Source organism: Gymnodraco acuticeps, unplaced genomic scaffold (assembly GCF_902827175.1).
Source record: "Gymnodraco acuticeps unplaced genomic scaffold, fGymAcu1.1, whole genome shotgun sequence".
Classification (NCBI taxonomy): Eukaryota; Metazoa; Chordata; class Actinopteri; order Perciformes; family Bathydraconidae; genus Gymnodraco; species Gymnodraco acuticeps.
The window spans coordinates 189066-197022 of NW_022992353.1; the positions used below are offsets into that span (position 1 = coordinate 189066).

The window sequence follows — 7957 nt, forward strand, 5'->3', positions numbered from 1 at the left end:
TGTACATGTGACATCATCACATCCCTTTACTTATAGGGATCAATAAAGTATATATCTATCTATCTATTTATCTAATGGTGTTTTTTGGTGCAAAAGTGATCATACCTCTAATGGTTTATCATATTGCAATTCCAACATTTTTCAGTAAATCGCAAGGACTCCACAGCTTGTTTCTCCTTTTTCTTTTTATACACACTTTACATTACTGTAGTTGTTACGTCTAAACCACATTTGCCACTGGATTTCTTGAACAGCTTTTAGTCATAATGTCATCTCTACACATGTCTAAATGATTGTTTTGTTGTTCCTGTTGTGCCAGCTGGAGATTTGTACTACACATACAAGGACAATGAGAGGATGGTTGTGTGCACCAAGGACCAAATTATCAATGTCCTGAAGGAGTGCCATGATAACCTGGGTTCCGGAGGTCATGCAGGGAGAAGGCGCACCACCGAGAAGGTTTTGGCAACGTACCACTGGTCCACTATGCGGGAGGACGTGAAGAAATGGGTGGGAGTTTTTGACTGACTGACTGATTATTGATCTACAGAAATGTGTTGTATGTGTACATTGAAACAGAGTGAGACATGTGTGGATCTCATTGGCCCACTTCCCTCCACTGCTAAGGGCAAAAGGTACTATCATGATGGGCTGAAGCATGTGTAACCTCCTTTAAAGGTTCTAAACGTGAAGAATCTGGTTTAAAAAGAAAGGAAATCATTTACAGTGATTCTGTATGTATTTACAACATTCTGCATTTTATATTGCAGATACATTCTAACAGCGACTGATCTGTTCACGAAGTGGGTGGTAGCAAAAACGCTCTACCACAAAACAGCTGTTGAGGTCTCAAAAAAGATTGTAAATATTCTTCTCGATTTCGGTCTTGTCGAGAAGATCATTACCGACCAAGGACGGGAATTTGTCAATGAGGTACAATAATCTATCTAATACAGTGTATGTGTTATGTGTAACAATGTAATACGATTTTTCAGGTAATTTGGTAATTGGTGTACACTAAACCATCTGCAGGTCAACCGTGGTGTTTTTGATGCACTGGGTGTAAAACACTGCATCACTTCAGCGTACCATCCCCAGTGCAATGGCCAAGATGAGCGTACAAACCAAAACATAAAAAAAGCACTTGCAAAGTACTGTGGAGAGGACCAGAATGACTGGGATTTACATCTGAGGGGCATTGTGGCGAGCATTAACACCTCAAAGCAGGTACAATGTTGTAACAAATGCAGATGGAAACAATACTCAACAGAGATACTAAAAGGAATTTTTATGCTTTCAGAGGTCAACCAAGTGCACGCCCTATTTTGCCCAGTTTGGGAGGCACCCTCGCGTCCCGGGTGTTATAAATGCTACAGTCAATGACAGGGATGATACCTCTGTTTTGGTGCCTGCTGATGAGGCAGAACAGCAGCTTGAGGCAAAGGCTGCAACCATTGCAGATTTGCACTCGAAGGTGAGAATAAAATGGCAATATTTAAAACATAATAACTCCTAAAAAATGCAAGCGTATGTTAAGGACTGTAAATGATAACTGTTACATATCTTTCTCAGATTTACCAGAACATCCAAATAGCACAACAGAGACAGAAAATCTCTTTTGAAAAACGCAAGGGAAAGAATGTGAAATCTTTCCTGATTAACGTTGGAGATGAGGTCCTAAGAGCGAATAAGAGGAAGGAGGGCCGAAAAGGTGGAAAACTGGAGTGCAACTGGTTTGGCCCTTATGTGGTTTCCTCAATCACCAACAAGGGTGTGGCAACCCTGTTGAGCTCAACAGGAGCTCAGCTGAGACAGAGTGTGAATGTGTCTCAGCTGAAGCCCTTTATCAGGCCTATGTTGAGAGGTATTTTGATTATCAATACAAGGACACATTTTAGGTATACTTCATGTGTGGTACTTCAATAATACTGTTTATTTTGTGTCTATCTAATAACAGCTGAACCGAAGTTGGATTCGGAGGGGTCAGTTGCTGACCACCAGTATGCCCTCTCTGGTGCGAAATACGCAAAGGATCTACATCCGATTCAAGACAAGCTGGTAGATATATGTTTACTTCATGCACAGTGATGGAGGTGCATTGTTTTGATTTTAATTTTTCTATGTTTTCTATTGGCTTGAAGTATGTTTTGCAATCTGTTATTTGCAGCTCAGCTATGTGCTAGACCACAATAGGCCTGGAGCAGAGGTCATTGTGAAGGAGGGTGATGTGTGCCTGACCAGAGAGGACTTTTGGAGCCTGGGTCTTCCTCAGTGCATGGAGTCAAATGTAGGTATACTTGAGCTTTCCTCCCAACTTCATCTTGTCTCAAATAAATGGCACAGGTAACTTACTGTTGTTACTGTTTCAGATTGGAAACACGTGCCTGAAGATGGTACAAGAAGCCACCCAAAGACATGTACGGTTTTCAACAGACATCATTGGCCTGCTTTTTTTCTTTTGAATAACACATATTTTCTAAATAGCTGTTTAGTGGTGAAACTCCAATCTCGTGAAGTGTGGTTGTCTCTTGTTGTTGAACATACTTCTATGAAGATTTCATTTTTTTTGAAAAACTATCAATATAGGGCAAAGATATATACATCGTGGATATGTATGTGGTTCCTACCTGGAAGTCCAAAACAGCTGACGTGTTGGCCAGTTTTCCAGTAAGTTCCTGTTGCTTGAGACCTATGTTTCTTGAAATTGATATACAGCAACTTAAAATCCCTTGTTTAAAATACTAGGCTGACCAATTGGCCACCAAGGACATGGTTTTCATCCCTGCCTGGAGTCGGCAGCAAGGAAAGGCAGATCACTATTTGCTTTGCGTGAGTCTGTTCCAAATGATCTCACCAGCATGTACAAAATGAACATAAGTTGTGCTGTGTGGTTTTCTTCTGGTGTTTGATTATGTCTAATTTCAGCTATTTTGTCAATGGTTGACAGGTGATCAAGCCAGCAAAGAGAGAGTTATATTTGCTCGACCCTCTTAAGCCAGATGGCTTTGGGGACAATTCCTACAAGGACATATTTAGGTTTTTGTAACATGATTACCCCCTCACCGTTCTGTGGCTTGTATGGGAGTTCTAAATAGTTTATAGTATTCTAATACTGCAGTAACCATCTTGTAGACCAGGGGTCTGAATCTGATCAAATTCATTTATAATATATCTCCATTTCCACAAAGTCTGGAGTGTCCTTAGTGGAACCAAAAGAAAAAGAGTCTGCAACAGGATGCTATGAATTATAATATTCATTTTGTTATAAGCCTTGTTCAAAGGTTGTTTTCAAGTTCAGCTTTGTTCAGCGGCTGGTAAACGTATTTTTGTTTGTTTTATTTTAGCCCCGTTCAGTGGCTTTCATAACTTTCCTCTTTTAAGGCATGCAATAGTTCAATGTAAGGAAATCCAAAAACATGAATTATATTGTGTATAGCGTTCCTTCACCAAATCAATTCCCATGTCTTATCATTTCTTTTGACAGTGACCTAGCGCACCGCATTGCTCCAGGTCAGTGGACAGTAAAGTTCGGCAGAGACGTCAAGGTACATTTCTCCACCATCTCATACACCTGCTTTCACATGTCTTTATTTTCCATTTGACCATGAACATCACTGTTATATTCCAAATTCTTACAGGGTTTGCCTCACCAAACCACGGGCAATGACTGTGGTGTCTTCATACTGATGGTAAATTCCTCCCTTGACACTTTTTTTAAGGGGTTTTGTTAGTTTTTGAAACTCATAACTTAACAGATCTTTATCCTTTCACAGTATGCACTCAACTTCAGCACAGATGCTCTACTTTGGTTTACCGAGGTCAGTATTTATCCTCTGAGTTAGTATTTCAGGGGGAAGAGGGGGCTAACATTGAGTAGACAAATGATGAGGTTCCATTCATTTTCAACTTTATTATTGTTACATTTTCTTTTAGCGGGACATAGCACAGATCCGGAAATGGTGGTGCATTATGCTCATGGAACGGTACCAGATTGAAGGGTAAATCATACATTTTAAATGTTACTTTATAGACAACAGTTTCTTTGACACTGATTTACATTTTCATCCTGATATTATGTGATTTTTATAGCCACGGACAGATCCAGATTATTTAACACATGCATACATATTGATAATTGTATACACATGTAATTAAACAATCACATGACCCACACCTTATATTTTCCTTCAAAGGTCCAGTTTCAAAAGTCCGACATGTGCTTCATATTGGAGGTAATATCTTTTCAGTGAAGCAGTAACTGTTTTTTGTTTAAAAAACGACCTGTGATCACGGCAGAATTTCCAACTATTATGTCTCACTGCTTTTTTTAACTTTATTGATAGCTGTTTTTTACCTCAAGGAGAAGAATAACAAAACATAAGAAAAATGTGTGTGATATATTCAACATTAATATTAAAAATGTGTCTTTTTGCTACCTGAAGCCCAAAGAATCTTGGTATTTCGATTGTGCTGGCAACAGTCTAGTCAATGTGTTGTTAAATATGTTTGATCTAGTCTGACCAATACTTCACAGCTGCCAAACTGTCTTCTCTCGGACCTTCTGATGGAAGTGGTTCTCCAGGAAGGTGACAAAGCGTACTCATCACTCACTCTAGTGTGTACCACCTTCAGAGACACAATGTCCACTGTGTCTTTCAGAAGAGGGGCCCACTTTCGCTGGCTTGAGAGTAAGTGATTCAGTGAAGGTGCAGCAGTATACGACAGCTGTGGTGTCTATGCATATTTTTAATGGCTCTATTGAAATGCTTGTTTTACACAGGTGTTGCTACATGGAGTTTGTTCTCTGCTTCATACAAGCAGGATTTCAACGTCATGTACACCATTGACACCTGCCGTGGATGCTTGGAGCCTTACAAAAACTGCAAACCAGGTAGACTTCTTATTCTGGATAATAATGTTTATGTGTCATTACATATTTAGTGTGTTGTGGTCCTAGTGTGATTCAATTACAATATTTTCTTTTTCTATTCATAGGATATGTTGGGAAAGGTAAAAGAGGAGAATTGCAGGGCATCTACTCTGATGACCAACATCCAGGCTATTGCAGTCCCTTCTGCAACCAGATATCATAGGTAAAGATTAACTCACACAAACAAATGTCAGAATAGACTAAATTGTCACTGCAATTAATGAAGATCATCATTTGATATCTTACCTTCAAGTTTGGTTTTCCCGGACGCTGCCCGTCGTGGACTTCGGGTCGTGGACTTCGGGTCGTGGCTGAACCTGTCTCTGCAGTCCTGCCTTGGGTCATGCTGCTTCCCTGATGGCTTCCTCATATATTCTGAACAATCTGTGCTGTTTTCCTATCCACATGTAAAAGGAACTAGAAGGATTTCTTGATACTAAGGGCTGTAGAGAAAAGTTTGGAGCTTTTTCCATTAACGTTGAAGTTCAAATTCTCAATAAACACTTGAATGCTGTGCTGTCTTTCTATTTACTTGAATGTGTGAATTCATTCAGTTGGGTAGGTAAGCTTGGGATGGATATATGAAATATATACATACAAAAAATTAGAGACTCTTTCCAATGAAAGTAGCTAGCCGCAATAGCTCCAAGATTGCTATATCTAGTTTGTAGGTCGCCAAGTTGGCATCATTGACAGTTCGTCTCTTAAAGCCTCTAAAGCTCTGCAACAAAAAAGGATCATTATGAATGTAAATACTATACATGGTAATGCAGCAGGGCATAGTGCGATGAGGCAGGCAGGCAGAACCAGATTTATTTCTAAATATTTGTCGATCAATATTAGGCTACACTAATATAAGGCTACTAGTATTATGATATTACTGCAATAATATTCCAGTGGTGGCTGCTTAAGGTTGTTTCTGGCTCGTTTGATCCAAACATTGTCCAAAGCTCAAAATGTATTGTAATAGATGTAAGAATTCTCAAAATGTACAATATGTTTTGATCCAACACAATATTCTGATTCAATCCATATATGTTAGGGGTTTTTTTTTCACCAAAATAAATAGACTGCCTTCTCTCCAGCTCACCGCACACAAAGGGGGGGGGGGGGGGGGGGGCATCTGTATTAACGGGTCAGTCTATAAGCACTCTAATAGCACCATAAATTACATTTAAATAACCACAAAAAGACAATTATTGTTTCCGATATTGATTTAACGAGATGCTGTTATAACATGGAAACGGCTTAATTTAAAAAAAATAAGCTTCAAAAATGTTTTATGAAGCACACTGGGTACAGCCCTGTAATACATGTGTTCCGTGTGTATATAGTCTTACGCAAGAAACACATAGCATGAACAGACTGCAACAAAACCAGTCTTACAAAACAGACTTCTGCTAAACTGGTGCAGAAGCAAAGCATCTACCTTAGATGAAGTTCACACAGAACTGTGGAAAAGGGAGAACATCTGTACTTGCTTTCAACGACATGATCAGGCTTATATATTATAAAAGTGTTGGCTAAAGTAACGCAGAATATATATTTTTTTTAATTGTAAATAATTAAGTACACACACATAACAAGCTGTACCGAGTTCCTCCGGCTGCAGTTCCGCAGACGGCCGGTGTGTGGCAGCATAGCGCTGGGAGCAGAGGGAGGTGAGTATATGACGGATATGACGGATGACGGATGCGACGGAAATACACCCGAACATATTTGGTAGGCCGAACATATCTGGTACTGACACCGCGTCCTTGGTTTGGGGGAAATTTCGAGGCTGCACATGGGTAGACTTCGCGTCCTTAAAATCCCCACAATGCTTTGCGCACGGACCAATTTCAAAAACCCTTAGTTCATAATTAGATAGACATCGTGAGGTATTTATTTTCGGTACAGTTTATGTTGAAACCGTTAGAGAGAGTAGCACACTTGTTAGCCTGTCCCATTCTTCTTCGTTTTCCGAAGCCGTGGCTTGGAAGTATACTGGCTTCGTTTCTGAAGAAAGTGACTTGGAAGTACGCGACTACCAAGCCAGCATCCTCAAGATTGAGAAACGGGCAGTATATATTTTACAATCTCCTATATCTTTCATGTGCTTCCAAAAGAATCCCCCTGTTCCTCATTTGCATTCGCTGCGAGGCTTTCTTGAATGTCTTAGTCATGGTTAAACTCCCTCCGTTTATCATGCTCCAAACACTTCCGTTCTCTTTGTTTAAAACACTTAGATTCAAGATTTACACCTACAGGTTTCAAAGTGCCAAGGACGGAGCGCACTGGTTCAATTTGAGACGATAAATCAGATGCCATGATTTAGAACATGCGTGGCGTTTCTCCTCGACGGGGATTACGTGTTTTACTTCTTCAATCAAAAGGCTTTCTAGGAGCTAATGTGATTTGCTGTGTGTTTGCTGGAGCTCTTTCGTGACTCTCTAAGATAGTGGAGTCATTGTGAATTCCCGAGGTTTTTCTTTTGGACGACTCTTGTTCTTAAGAGGCTCTAAATAACAAAGCTCCCAGAGCTGCCATGCCTGGCTGCATATGTACTGATATTGTAAGGGATGGAATCCTCCTAAAGTAAGTGGACTAAAAATGCTGTTTGTGTATGTTACAGTGCATCTGCTCATGGAAGCGTAATGTGTCACCTGCTTTTAGGCATGTCTGCGTTCTGCATACATCTAGTGCAAGTCTAGACTGTGCAAAAAGCTTCGGGGGAAAACTGACAAGGTGTTTGATGCAGATTTCCCATCTGGAAGGAGGCGATAGCTTCACCCCGGTGTGTTTGTGAGACCTCAGAATGTTTCAGACATATTTTGCAGCACTTTGGTTGACAGTTTACTTCGGGACATTTTGACTTCATAGATTTTATTTTGTGGGGGTTAGCACTGAAGGTTTTTCTGGATTTTAGATTGTTTTCATCAATATTTACTTCATTCAAATGCCTATTAGGAGGTCCAGCAGTGTCTGCATTCAGTTGATTTAAGTAAGAGAACAGGCAACAGATTAAGAAAGAAAATTGTATTTATT

General features: G+C 40.0%; 1 long non-coding RNA gene across 1 annotated transcript; it reads left to right on the top strand.

The window, feature by feature from the left end:
- The first annotated feature begins 449 nt into the window (after nt 1–449).
- On the top strand, nt 450–1096 carry LOC117542144. The gene is made up of 3 exons (XR_004568385.1): nt 450–510; nt 771–933; nt 1033–1096. It is a non-coding gene; the product is annotated as an uncharacterized LOC117542144 (long non-coding RNA).
- The last annotated feature ends 6861 nt before the right edge of the window (nt 1097–7957 follow it).